We start from the raw sequence: 14600 nt of genomic DNA on the forward strand, positions 1-14600 counted from the left end.
AGTGCATCTTTGGAGTCGCGTCAGGAAATTTTTTAGGTTAAATTGTATCAAAGGAAGGAATAGAAGTCGACCGATAGAAAGTACAAGCGGTTCGTGACATGCCATCACCCGAAACTGTGAAATATGTGCATAAGTTAAATGGATTGTTAGCTTCATTAGGGCGGTTTATTTCATGCTCATCAGACAAGTGCAAACACATTTTCAACATCCTAAAAAAAGGGACCAAGTTCGAATGGACAAAGGAGTGCGAAAAAGCTCTGCAAAGTATTAAGAATTACCTAATGAATGTATATTAAGTATTAAGTATTAAGAATTACCTAATGAATGTAACTATTAATATATTTGGCGTCAACACCGCATGCATTAAGCGATGTATTTCTCCGCTTGGATCAAGGGGTGGAAAAGCAAATATACTACATAAGCAAAACCTATAATGCCGCAGAGAAAGATTACTCAAAGATTGAGAATTATCCTCGCATTGGTCTATGCAACTCAAAAGCTCCGAATTTACTTTATAGCCCACAAGATTAAAGTTTTGACAAAAGTGCCAATTGAATCAGTAATGAAGAATTCGAAAAGATCAGGAAGAATAGAAAGATGGAATGCACAAGTAGGCCACCTTGGGATCAAGTATGAAATATTATCTTCACCAAAATCACAAGTTATCGCAGATTTCTTGGCAGAATTTCCATTAGAAGATGAACACGTAGAAGAGATGATGGACATAGAGGAAGAACAAGAAAATCCTAAAGACATGCTCACGGATCGGAACTCAAATACATGGGAGATACTAGTGGATGGGTCATCAAATGGAGAAGGAAACGGAATTGGAATAATATTCATTTCACCAAAAGGAGCAAGAATGACTTACTCATTTAGGATGGAGTTCGCATCCACCAATAATGAAACCGAATATGAAGCAGTGGTACATGCATTACAACTAGCAATTGAAATGAAGATAGAAGACGCTAGAATAACAACTGATTCACAATTGAAAATAAGTCAAATAGAAAGAGTGTATAGTATAAATGAACCATCTCTACAGAAGTACAAGAAACTCGTTGAAGAACTGTCAGCAAAAATTCCAAGCATAAGTTGGAGACATATAGGAAGGGTTGATAACCGATTTGCAGATGCCCTGGCATTCATTTATTCTATGTTTCAGATCCAACTGCAAGGTATATAAAGATACAAATGCTCTTTTCACCATCAATCAAAAAAGAAGGAGAAAATAACGCAGACGTAATGATGGTAGATGAAGCGGTATAAGAACATGCGGATAAAGACGCAGATTGGAGAACACAACTTCATCTATATTTGGAAAAAGGAGAAGTCCCAAGGAATAGATTGGAGAATCATAAGTTAAAAAGTCGAGCAACAAATTATGAGCTGAGAGAAGGCGTGCTCTATCGAAAATCCTTCTTTGGACCATCGCTTAGATGTTTAACGCGGAAAGAAGAAATGGAAATCCTAAAGGCATTACATTATGGAGATGCGGGGAACCATAGTGGAGGAAGGTATTCAGCTTACAGTGAAGATACAAGGGTATTACTGGCCCTACATGCAGGAGGACGTGAAAGAAGTATCAAGGCGATGCAAAGAATGACAACGTCATGGAAAAAATATACATGCACCAGGAGCGATGCTAAACTCAACAACAAGTGTATTTCCATTTGCGGAATGGGGACTAGACATTGTAGGTCCATTCATACCAGGAACAAGACATGAGATATCTAATAGTTGCAACAGACTACTTTATAAAATGAGCAGAGGTGAAAGCAGTACAACATATTCGGGATCGAGATGTCTTCACGTTCATATTTGAAACATTATTTGCAGATTTGGGATCCCCGTACAGGTAGTCTCTGATAATGGAAAGCAATTTGAGGGAGAAAACATAGAAATGTTGCTTAACGCGTTCAAGATACAAACAAGAAAATCAACTCCTTTATATCCGCAGATTAATGGGAAGGCTGAGACAACTAACAAAAAAATTGCAGATATACTGAAGGGAACAATAAAGGCTGGTGCGAACAAGTTCATAACACAGTATGAGCATACTGAAAAACGCGGAGAGAAACGACATGAATGTCTCCCTTCTGTTTAACATATGGAGTAGAAGCAGTGCTACCAACTGAAGTCATCATACCTACAACACAAAAAGAAGCATGGGAAAAGAATTTGAACACAAATATGATCTTAACAAAGCTTGATGATTTAGAAGAAAGTAGAGAAATTGCTCTACAAAATATAGAGAATTACCACAAGAGACTACTAGAGAATATAACAAGCGCGTCAAAGAAAGAGAATTCCAACTAGGAGAGCTACTACTGATAGAAATACCGTCTTATCAGAAAGAAGGGAATGGAAAACTGGAGAAACGATGGGATGGACCATACATAATAAAGAGGATAGTCGTAAATGGAGCGTATGAGCTGATGGATCCTGAGGGGAAGAGCACATGTCGCATACTTGAACATCCATGGAACATATCATATTTGAAGAAATACTATCCGTAAGTCATGCAGTAGTAACCACACATATGAATAAGACAATTACATGTGACTCAAATGCAACACATGCAGTAGAAGATGCGAAGTTTTTCTTTTTTCACAACTCAGCGAAGATATACTGATAAAGCGCGTAAATAAAATTAAAGGTTTCTCTTCTTTATACATGATAAATACCTCAAGAAAAAGGCAAAAATAAGACCTTAATTAGAAGGCAACAGAAGTAACGACTCTAATTAGGGAGGCTAGGCATCCAATTATGGCGTGCACCCTAGTTCGCATATACAGCAAGAGGCAATGATAAGACCTAATGCACGTCATAATTGGGGAAAACCCAGTTAGCATGACTCGGGGAAAAGCTACACCGACCCTGAAACCTGAGTCATGGAGATATGGGGTGAAACGAAAGCCCATCCAGGAAAGGCGCATTAATCGAAAGATTAAGGTGACAAGGTCTCTCTTAAAGAGTGCAGAAACTCGATCAGGGCGCCGGGGTACACGGTTGAGTCAAGAGTGCCTGAGGCGTCTGGAGCGTATCTGGCCGCTCTTGACAAGTCTTGACTATGATGCACTCAGTCCTCAAGAAGCCCCATTTAGGGTGCGGTCTTGTAACCACAAGCCGTATCGACGGAGGGATAAGAGGCCGCGAAAACAACTGATTGTTACATCACTGGATGGAAAGATCCCACCCCACCCCGGTAGGGGTAAGCTTCCTTGAATGGGTAGTCAGTGGGAATATAATGACGACACCCTCCATTAGGGAGCTGAATTGTGTCAAAAGACGGAAATATCATGAGGATTTTTTCTCATGGGGGTAATAAGACTTGTCGTATTTGCGCGTTAATACATCCTGAATAGGCAATAATACAAGAAGATGATAAGGCGAGATCAATGGGTCATTACATGAAAACGTAAAAGACCGCCTGCGATTTCGCTAAACATAGTAAAATAATATATTAGGAAAAATAAGACCTTTACTTAGGGAGGCTTAGTAAGACCTCATGAGAAAAATAAAATCGAAACTAATACTCCCTCTGTTCCACTTCAGATGATATTTTGGAGTTTTCACGCAGATTAAGAAATGGAGAGAGATACAAAAAAATTTCACTTATGCCCTTGAGAAAAGTCTTAAAACATTAATTACTACTTGTGTGTTTAAAAATAAACTTATGGTTCCAAGAAAAATGTGAGGGTATTGATGGTAGTTTTGTAGAAAAAATATGAAAACTATCAAGTAATGTGGAACAAAAAAATAACCCTAAACATTCATCTAAAATGGAACGGAGGGAGTATTGTTTTGCAGGAAATAAAGAAAGAGAAACTGATGCACGTGCATAACAACAAAATGAAAAGACAAAAGGTATCTCTCACAAGGAGAATAATAAGAGGAAAGTATGGGTAGAGCTGTCAATTTATAACCCGGCTTGCGGGTTGACCCTAACCCGGCTTGTTTCAACCCGGCCCGGCTTGGCTTGTTGTCTAAACGGGCCGGGTCAGGGTTGGCATATACAACCCTACTAGAAAACAAGCCGGGCTAGGGCCAACCCGCGGGTTACCCGTCAACCCGTCAAAATTAATAAATATATCCCTCAATCCCACCAACTCTTTAAAATCCATGATTTGCAAACATATATTAGAATTAGTTAATTTTAAATCAATAAATAAAGCTAATTTTGGATCTACCCAAACAAATATAACAATTTTTAGATTTTAAATAATCAATCAATAAATTAAATTACAACTTAGATTCATCAATCACATATTTATTCGGGATGTCCTAAATTGATAAAAGGACTAGCATAATTTAAACAGTGAGTTAGTCTTACTCACATTAATTTAAACTTATAAAGTGATAAAAAAAAAGTAAAATGCTTAGTTGATGTTAGGGTTCTCTGCCTAAGAAAACTAAAGCGCCGTAACCGGCTATATCGTTGATTAAGTGGCAATAAAAACGTCCACTTTACAACTCAGTGGTGGGGCTTCTAGTTAAACACCAAATTGACCTAGGTTCGACCTTTACTAAATGAATAATCCTAAACAATCCTAAATTTTAAATTTAATTTTTAAATTGATAACATTAACAAGTCAACCCGCCAACCCGTTAGGGTTGACCCGTCTAGGAATAGGGTTGGGGTTTTGAGCTTGTTCGTGAATAGTACTAGGGCTAGGGTTGACCCTAACCCTAGTACGGGTTGGCAAGTTAGGGACGGGTTGATCCTAGCTTGCCCGTTTGACAACTCTAATTATGGGAATAACAAAAAGAAGGTATTTGTAGCGCCCCCAAATCTAGAAGCTGACTAATCCAAGAGATTAACTAAATAAAGGGGCATTAACGAATCTAGATTATATACATAAGCATTTCATTAAGAAATATGCTACAAAACTTAACCCAAAACTAATCCCGCTCAGAAATATATATGCAAGAACTCCTCTCTAATGATACATATACAATAGGCATTCGGTTTACAAATATAATATGCGAATTATAAACATAGTAAAAGTTAACCAACTAACAAAATCAACCCTTGAAGCTTTCGCTGGGGAACTCTGATCTGTCTCTGAAACTGAAAGTGGGAATGGGTGAGCACATCATTCCTAAAAGGGGTGCCCAGTAGGAATAACATTTTAACTTTAAGGAAATCATGATCAAGATTTGGAAAAAAAATTCATGTTTTCCCAAACATCAAAGTGATCAGGTCACTGGAAATGCCCAACCATGTATATGGACAAACTCCTTCTTCAAACAATTTATATTAGTGATGCCGGGTTTTTTCACCCCTACATAACTATATTGATGCTGGGTTGTTCCACACCTAATAAGCGTAAAATCTGAAAGTAAATAGATATAAATATGAAGGAGCATATCCTATATACCACAGGTGGAAATGCTTATTTCCCAGAACAATTCATAATGACAAACATTACAAGTCCTTTCCAATTCATGGAAAGATTCAAAGAATCAACAGAACAATCATAGTACAAACTAAACAATGTATGAAATGCACAAATAGACAATGCATGAGTTTGTGAAACATAAACTTTTGTAAAAGAAAAAACAATGGTTTCAAAAGAGTTAAAAGCATTCACACCTCTTTTGATGACAATCCACGCCTACCTCGAGATCCACGATCCACTGGTTCATCTTTTGAATCGATCGTTGTTAATAACTAACTGTTAATCACAGAAGAATACTAAGAATCTAACTACAAAATCTCACACAAGAATCATACAAGTCTATCTAATGGTTCTACACATTTTCATTCTCTATCTTTAGCATAGCTAAGGTTACTAATAGAATTGGGTTTGTTCTATAGTCCATTAGCTTAGTCTTAAGAATATCTACAACTTTGTAAAAGAAGCCAAAAGCCAATTCGGACCATAAGGGGTCCAAAATATCAAACTAAGAATACAAGGTACTAAGCCCAAGTTCTCTAAACAGACCAATTAACTAAGGTCCAGTCCACCTGAGTCAACTAACGGTAAACATCAGTCAAAGTACAGTCCACGTTCAAAGATTTACTTGGTCAAGGTCAACTGAGTCAAACCGATTCAACTTAGTTTAATAGGGTCAACTCGGCTCAGTCAGATTAACTGAGTCAGCTAAACAAAACTGGATCAGACTGAATAAACTCAGTCAGACAGGCCAAGGGTTCTTCTCACACATCTGCAACTCTAACCCTACAACTCTATTGAAGTTCAACTTCAACCTATTCATTGCAATACTTGAATCATTCAAATAAACTTCAAAATGAATTACAAAGATAAAACATCCTACCTGCAATTGCAGCTTTTAGCTTTTACTGAAATAACAACTATAATCATGTACTGCTCATACCAACATCCACTTCAGCCTTAGCTTGACACTATCAGCACCAGTCACCAACAGTTCAGCTCTTACAACCAACCAACACACCTCATCATCATCTATGATACAAACTCCAATAACTTCAATGTTGTCATTCAAAACATAACAACACCATCACCAGTTGCAATACAGTACCTCCACCAATTCAACAATACCATCATGTGCAATCCATTATCTTATCTAAAATATATACCCAACACCAAACCACTACTACCAATCCACAACACCAACTCTGCTCAACACAAACTCAGTTCATACTTACATCCCCTGCAACCTCAACAATATAAACACTAACAATATTGCCACTTCTTCACATTCAAACAATCACTACATCCATCTTAACCAACTCAGATGTATCAAATACATCACCACATGTCTGCAGATTAATAATCAATCCATTATACAACGGAAGTTTCACTCTAAACTTCAATTCAGATAAAACCCATCCAATATTCACATACTCAATTCAAAACACATAAAACACCATTAGCTTCTTCACATTTATCATCTGTGGCTCCATTTCAAGACAACTCCCTAAGAATAGAAAGTTTTTTTCTAAATTTGATTAACACACACAGCAGACGTTTAACATCTTTGTTACAAAATGGAATTCATCTTCTCAAATAAAAATCAACGAATAGTTCCATTAAAATCCACGAATCCTAATTTACTGACTTTGGAAAGAACACACGAATAACCCCAATTCCTAAGGAACAAAAATTAAACTTCAAACACTGAAATTAAACAACATAGAGACTTACCCAACAATAATCTTCCCTGAATTGATGTTCCACCACCCACTGATACTGAAATCTAATTCACATCTCCCCTGAGTTTAAAACAACCTTTGAAGCAACACACCATAATCAACTATTCTCTGATATTAGTCTTCTATTCTTAATCAGTTTCAGAAGCATCACCTTCTTCAGAGTTTCTTCCTCAATTCACTATACCCGGCCTTCAGTTTCTTCTTGTCTAACTCCAAATCAAATCTTCAATCGGTTTCGAAAACCCTAGTTCTAAAATTAGGGAAGAACATGAAACCCTAACTATCTGATTCTTCACGCATGATTCCATATCATCCAATTAACCTCAACCCATTACACAATCAACTAAACCCACTTCTAATCATCTTAATAGAGCATCAGATTCACTTTCTAAATAATCTCAGAGTTCTTCTCATGGAACCCTAATTTCATTGATTCTTCATCACGATTCCTGGCAGCACCTTCTTCTTCGTAATTCCATGATACCTCAACTATTCTTACATCTAAAGAACATCACGAATTGACTTCTCTTGAATCTACTCTCAAAATCACCACTCAAGCGAAGAACATAAGAAAGCAGAGAAGAAAAGAAAGAAAAGAAGAAGAAGAAGGAAAAGTGAAGAATGAAGAAGAAAGAAAAGAGAAAATGAGAGTTTATCCTCTCGCTACGTGTATATAAGGCCGACTAGGTTTACTAAAGGAACCCGGAAAAACGATAAGGGCATCCAAAGAGGCTAAACTGCAACATAATTAATCTGTCGTTCATCCCCATCCAATGATATCTTCTTCGTCCGGTATCCTAATGGATCGTTCGAGTAATCCATTCCGCATAACTTTTCGAGATTTATATAACGATACTAGTTTCGTATCTAAATCTTTGTTAAATTAAATCATATTAATTAACATTCGTGTTAAATTAATCGGGATATTATCGGCTAATTCGTCACTTGACCGGTCTAACAGCGTTGACGATCTTGAGGGTCTTTACGGTATTATACTCCTTGTTCAAGAAAATCTTACATAAAAGTAACAGAGATAAAAGGATACATCTACATAGTCAAGAATAAATATCCAAAGTTAAAATACATCCAGACGCACAAGAAGTGAAGAAAGAAAAAAGCTAAGCATCATTTGGAGAGATGTTCGCTTCAACAACAACCTCAGAGTTGGGATCAACATCAAAACTTGGGCCTTTTGGGAGATCAACACCAGAACTACCCTCTTCAAGATGACCTTTGTCAAGAAGAGTTTCTTCGCCTTTACTCTCTCCACTTTCATCGTTAGCACTCACATAGTAGTAATCGCTATCAGGCTCAGGAAGTTCCTCATCTGCATACACATCAAGAGGTTTCACATCTACTGGAGGAATTGAATTATCGAGGAAAACCCGGTTTGCGATAATCTGGGCCTTAATATGAGCTTCTCGCGCAACACCTTTCTTGGTGTTCTCTAGGGCAACGACCATGCAATTTTCGAGATACGAACATCTCCTATTCGCTCCATCTCGGGAAGAGGCGAGTAAGACTGAAAGTTTCCCGCGCTCTTTGTTGGCCTTAGTCAGATCATACCTCAATTTGGAGATGGTAGACTGATGCATTCTTTCAGATTCTGCAAAAAAGAGACATCTAATTATTATCGGAGCGAAAATTTCGCAGACACAAGATGAGAATAGTTAGAAAGTGCAAGTAAACTGAGGCAGTCAGCTTCATGTGACTACCTTCCCTTTGAGAGATGAGGTATTGAGATAGGGCCAGACTACTACTTTTCATATTTTCCATAACCGTATGAAAATTATCACCGATCAAACCTTGAAAACGAGAGCGAGTTTTCTTTTCATCTTGAGAAAGAGAAGACTTTTCCTTCACAAGAATATCGTGAGACCCCTTTAGTTGTGTATATTCCTCTCGAAGTACATTCATCTTCACAGTTAAATTAACTTGCTCTGAATAATTTTCTCCTTCTCCAAAGTTAAGTTTTTCGTATACTCATCATGCTGATTTCTTAGTACGCGAATGGATTCTTCTTGATCGTCAAAAATCTTCTGGAGAATAAGATATTGACGCGAAAAAATCGCCTTTATTTAAAAAAGGCCGCCTCTCTGGGGCCAAAACCTGATTCTCATCTGATAAAGTTTGATATCTTAAATCAGCACTATACAACATTCCAGAGAGATAGGATACTTGGGAGTCCAGAAATTCATTTTGATTAGATACGCAGAGATTCTCATTTTTTTAAATTCTCAATCTGATCAAGCGAATACGAATGATTATTAATTAATTGATATATTTGATTATGCAATTTCTCATTGTCCGCACGAGCAACTTCAACATCATGTTGATAATTAAACCTCTCCATAACACGCGTCCGATTTAATTCTTAACAAAAGCACGAAGATATTCAAGACATGAATACAAGCATCCCTTAAAAAATTTATAAAGCAAACAAGGTAGGGATAAACACACAAAGTACAAGCCTTTCTTAGGTAATTGACGATGTAGGTAAACATACCTGTGAGTCCTTGATTTTTGTTGCGAAGATTTTCGGAATCAAGAGTGGAAGCTTGGAGTTCACATTCTAATCTATCAAGATCCTCCTTTAATTTGGTGTTATGGTGAGAAAGTTCCTGAATGGTATTGCAAGATTTAGAAAATCCTTCAGCTTGGATTATGTTGCGACGAGATTCCTAAAGAAGAAATAAAGCAAGAGTAAAAATACGATGAAGTAGAAACAGTCTTATGCACCACTGGCGCGGATACGTTCACAGAAGAAAAGGTAGTAGCATTGTTAACCAAGGTAGCCTCCTTGAGAGAGAGATAGTTCCTTTTGGAAGAGTGGGGACAACCAAGGGAACTGAGGCAACAACATCATCAGAAGGGTTAGCATCTATCGAAAGTGCGGAAATATTCGCATCTGCTTGAGTGATGACATCTCTCGCAGGGATACTAAAAACATCATTAAAAGGAACCCGCTGTTGAGAATGTGGTTGATAGTCGAGCTCCGGAATGGAAAGAGAAGTGTTGACCGCAGGAGCTTTGCGAACCCTCTTAACTTTCTTCATCTCGCGAACAATCTCGCACTCGGTATCCTTCACTAAACAATGCAGATAAGAAACAGAGGCAACAATATTGTTTAAAATAAAAGAAGATTTTTATTACTACCTTTTCACGCGAAGGCTTTCTCTTGAGAGCATCATCATTTTTAGAACCCAAAACAGATTTAGGGTTTGTAACTGTAACACGAAGACTACCAGTGGAGGAGGAACTTTTGCTGAAACAAAACCAGTATGGGAATAAAACAATGGCTGATTAGCAATGACAGTAGGAAATTCAAAAAAGAGAAAATAAGGTAGTAATAGTGGCAAAATACACTGACCTTAGATGAGAATCCATAAGAACAGCAGCAAAATCAAGACTTGGAGAAGACGAAGAAAATCAAAGAAAATCAAGATTCTGAGAAAAGGAAGACGGTGAAGGTTTACAGAAGATTTGCAGAGAAGAAAAAGGAAAGCCAAATAAAGAAGGAAAATTTATCTCTCCTCGTCCCAGTTAATAAATAGAAAAAAAAAGACAAACGGTTAATTCAAGACGTGGCGGTTAGAAAGGAGAAAGTCAATACGTGTAGACGGTTAAGCTGAAATCAAGGGAATGTGTCGGCAGATAAGAATATGAAAAGATGAGATGGTGCGGCAAAACAACCTGCTAAGGTTTCTCTTGCCGCTCCTTCTTTCATAAAGAACTCCAAGAGAAGAGGAAAATATAGGGGTAAAATATCGCACACTTGGTTATTAAGCGAAATGGTCTCCTCATTATCATGCGAACGTGATCGCACGCAACATAGCCCAGATGACGTCACCAAGTCATGAGTAAGGTGTGAAGAACCATGCGGTGTTAGAGAGCACGTGCGAGAAGAGTCAGATCCAAAAATAGGGGTTTTATTAGTTGTCTTCTATTATGTAAACTCTTATATATAGGACCAACCACCATTGTACTGAGGAGGGATCTTTTGGAGAGTTTAGACAAGATATTTAGGAGAGAGAAAGATTATATGCTTCCCAAAAGATTATTTGCTTACCAAGTTAGGGTTTTCTCATAACTTTGTATCTTTCTTGAAGATTTTAATGAAAGTTGTTATGATTCTTATGATGATTACTTAGATTGTTATATAGATTTTACTAAGGGTGTGGTTGTAGGATTTCCTGCAACTACAGAGCTCTTATTTCTAGGAAGATTTCTGTTAAGTTGATCTGGTAGGGTAATTTCAAACCTGCCCTGAGAGCTATTATCTCTGATTTCTTCAATTCAATTCATTCAACTTCAGTCAAATAAAAAAATGAACCATCCGTTTCAACTTGGTGGAAGAAAACAGAGAAATACTACCATCTACCAACTTCTACAAGGAAACCCACTTCATTGGTTTTGAAATTAGGGAGACAAATCTTTGATGAGAAATACTCATTGGGCAAATCTCTGAGTAACAAGAAAATTGTTAGATTAGCATCAAGAGGTGAACAGGGTAATGCAATCAATGTTGTTTTGACTTCTGCTGATGTTGCTGTTGATGGGTTCTGTTCTAGTAGATGTGGTTCTCATGGTTCTTCATATTCTACTTCAAAGAAATCCAAATTTGCTTACATTTGGGTTGGAAACTCTGAGACTCAATGTGCCGGTCAATGTGCTTGGCATTTCCATCAGCCAATTTATGGACCACAGGGTTCGCCATTGGTAGCACCGAACAATGATGTTGGTGTTGATGGAATGGTGATCAATTTGGCCAGTCTATTAGCTGGTACTGCAACAAATTCTTTCGGAAATGGGTATTTTCAAGGACCAGCTGAAGCTCCACTAGAAGTTTCATCTGCTTGTACCGGAATTTATGGAACAGGAGCATACCCTGGTTATGCTGGAAATCTACTTGTTGATTCAAGTAGTGGTGCAAGTTACAACGCTAATGGTGCAAATGGAAGGAAATTCTTGTTGCCGGCATTGTTTGATCCTGCAACTTCTACTTGCTCAACTTTGGTCTAGTAATTGCAATAAGAAGATATGTACACAATTTTAGAGAGATATGTATAATAGGGAGGGGGTTTAGTGAGGGTTTTAAGTTTATTCATTCTTTTTCGAAACAATGAAAAAAGAGCAAAACACTTCTTTTGCTTTTCCAAAATTAAAGTTTGCCATTGTTCTGTCAATTCCTAATTTACGGCATTTAGAGAAGTAAAATGTGAAAAGGCATGCATATGTCGACCGCTTTAGCAGAGTAAATTCAAGATAAGTGAGTACTATGATATGTAGGCTGTTGCAGTTAAAAGACTTGCAAGATTATTGATGATTACATTTAGTAGAAAACTTGTTTTACAACTGGAACCGGAAGTGGTCCTTCTAGCAATTGGGCTTGCTTCATTAGTCGACAGTAACTCTTCCGAAAGTTGTTGAAGTAAATGGAGGGATATTCCACCGTCACCTAAATTCTGTTACGTTGTAATTTAAATATGGCACACTCTATTTCAACGTGATCCAAAAATTGCCCCGCAACAAACATTTGGTTTGGTCAGTGACCAACTAGTGCTATCTCTGTGACTCACAGTCGACGTTTGTGATTTAAAAACTTTCATTGGCAAATCTCCATCGTGACACAAATTCTCGCATCTCAATTGGGATCCAAAATTTGCATTGTGACCCTCAACGAACCTTATGAATAAAAATGTGATACGGGTTTCAGAATTTGTTTACCGCTGCCATGGGGAGTCCGGGTTATGTGTCCTCTCTTGCTTTCCGATAACACTATTGATACTTGTCGGATGCATACGTTGGTGATAAACAAGCATCTTGAATAGATGCAAATTCTCGATGATTTGATTCTCATTCAATGACTCAAAGCCTTTTGTTTATTCTCTTTTCTGATCGCCACGTGTTTAAACAAGGTTGGGCGAGATACACGAATTAAATCTTGAAACAAAAGATCTTTTACAAACCCCGTTGAAGATGTTAGTGATGAGCCAAATCAGTTGTCAGAGTTTATTTTACAAATATTAGATCTGCGAAGTATAAATCTGGACAAGAACATCTGATCCACGAAACAAGATTACTTGGAGGAGAAGATAACTGGCGAAGTACATGAATTACTGAGGAAGAAATGAGACAGCCGTCCCGAAAGGTTACCGAAGTTATCGGGCGAAAATAAGGGAATAACTTTATCGAAAACGGCTTGGGCGAAATATAAAGCAATTTCACGTGAATTGTGTGAGTTCTGGCGAAGTAAAATGAGTTGTACTCCATTACATGATTCTGCCTATAAATAGAGACCTTGGTTCATTATAAAAGGGGTTGGATATTTTATATTTGGGGGTTCATGTTGAGAGAAAGTAAATTAGGGTTCTTGTGAGCTTCTATACTTGTAACATTATCATTTTAATTCATTTATAAAAGATTTATTATTTCGTGTTCATTTAAAGGAAGAATTCTATCTTAATCTCTTGAACATGTCTTAGATCTAGTGTGTTTCCTTGATTGGGTGTACTACTGGATTTCCAGTAGTTACACAAGGAGTAAAAATCTTGAACTTAATTACATTGTTAAAACACTTCAATTTCACATGCTCATTTTTACTCGCCAAATCGAGCCTTGAAGCTGTAAGTACAACACTCCTATGTTAGCGTTTTGTCCTCACTTTTAGTTTAAATCTTCAACAGTATGATCTTGACCTAAAAGTGTCATATAACTCAAAACTATCTTGTGGATTAAAATTTGTAGCTAAGATCCTGTATACATATTATATTCTAAAATATTCATCGCAGGCTCTAAACGGTGAAATTTCGATGAAACGTAAAATTGTGATTTCAAGATGAGAGACAAAATAGTAAATTCACAACTAGGGTCGAATCATTATTCCAAACCAAAAATCGTCTTTGAGGTTTAGAAAAACTGATATTGAGGATGTCCAAAGACTGAGCGTAAAAGACAAGTTCATCCTAACTTTATCCCTCGTTGCCCGAAAAAAATTCGTCCCCATAGTTCAAAATTCAACTCTCACGAGAGAAACTTAGCCCGTAGTCTTCATGGCACCTATATCCACGATTTTTAGCATAAGTCCCTGCGAAACATAGATGGTCGTGATGCTGTGATTCCAAGCACATCCTTGTGACATACTACTTGTCATGGAGGCTTTAGAACCTCATTAAACGTCACTAGCTGAATTATGATCATGAGAGGCCATGAATTCAGCATATGTCCCCGCGAGACACGGCTAGTCATGATGTCATGATTCATATCATAGGTCCTTGTGTGACATGATGGTCGTATGGGCTCTATAAACTCATAAAACGTCCATGGCTAACCTATGAGCATGATCCTAGAGATCCCGTCTCAGGTAAGTACGACTCGTACCTATTTGAGATAATATAATGATTCTGAGTACATACCCACGAGATAACTGTTCATGTCTATTCTAGCCCTCGAGTCG

At 37.5% G+C, this 14600-nt stretch overlaps 1 pseudogene; it reads left to right on the forward strand.

Annotated features, from left to right (window-relative positions):
* The first annotated feature begins 10984 nt into the window (after window positions 1-10984).
* LOC113290381 lies at window positions 10985-12211 on the forward strand (annotated as a pseudogene).
* Window positions 12212-14600: the final 2389 nt, after the last annotated feature.

Source organism: Papaver somniferum, chromosome 6 (genome assembly GCF_003573695.1).
Source record: "Papaver somniferum cultivar HN1 chromosome 6, ASM357369v1, whole genome shotgun sequence".
Classification (NCBI taxonomy): Eukaryota; Viridiplantae; Streptophyta; class Magnoliopsida; order Ranunculales; family Papaveraceae; genus Papaver; species Papaver somniferum.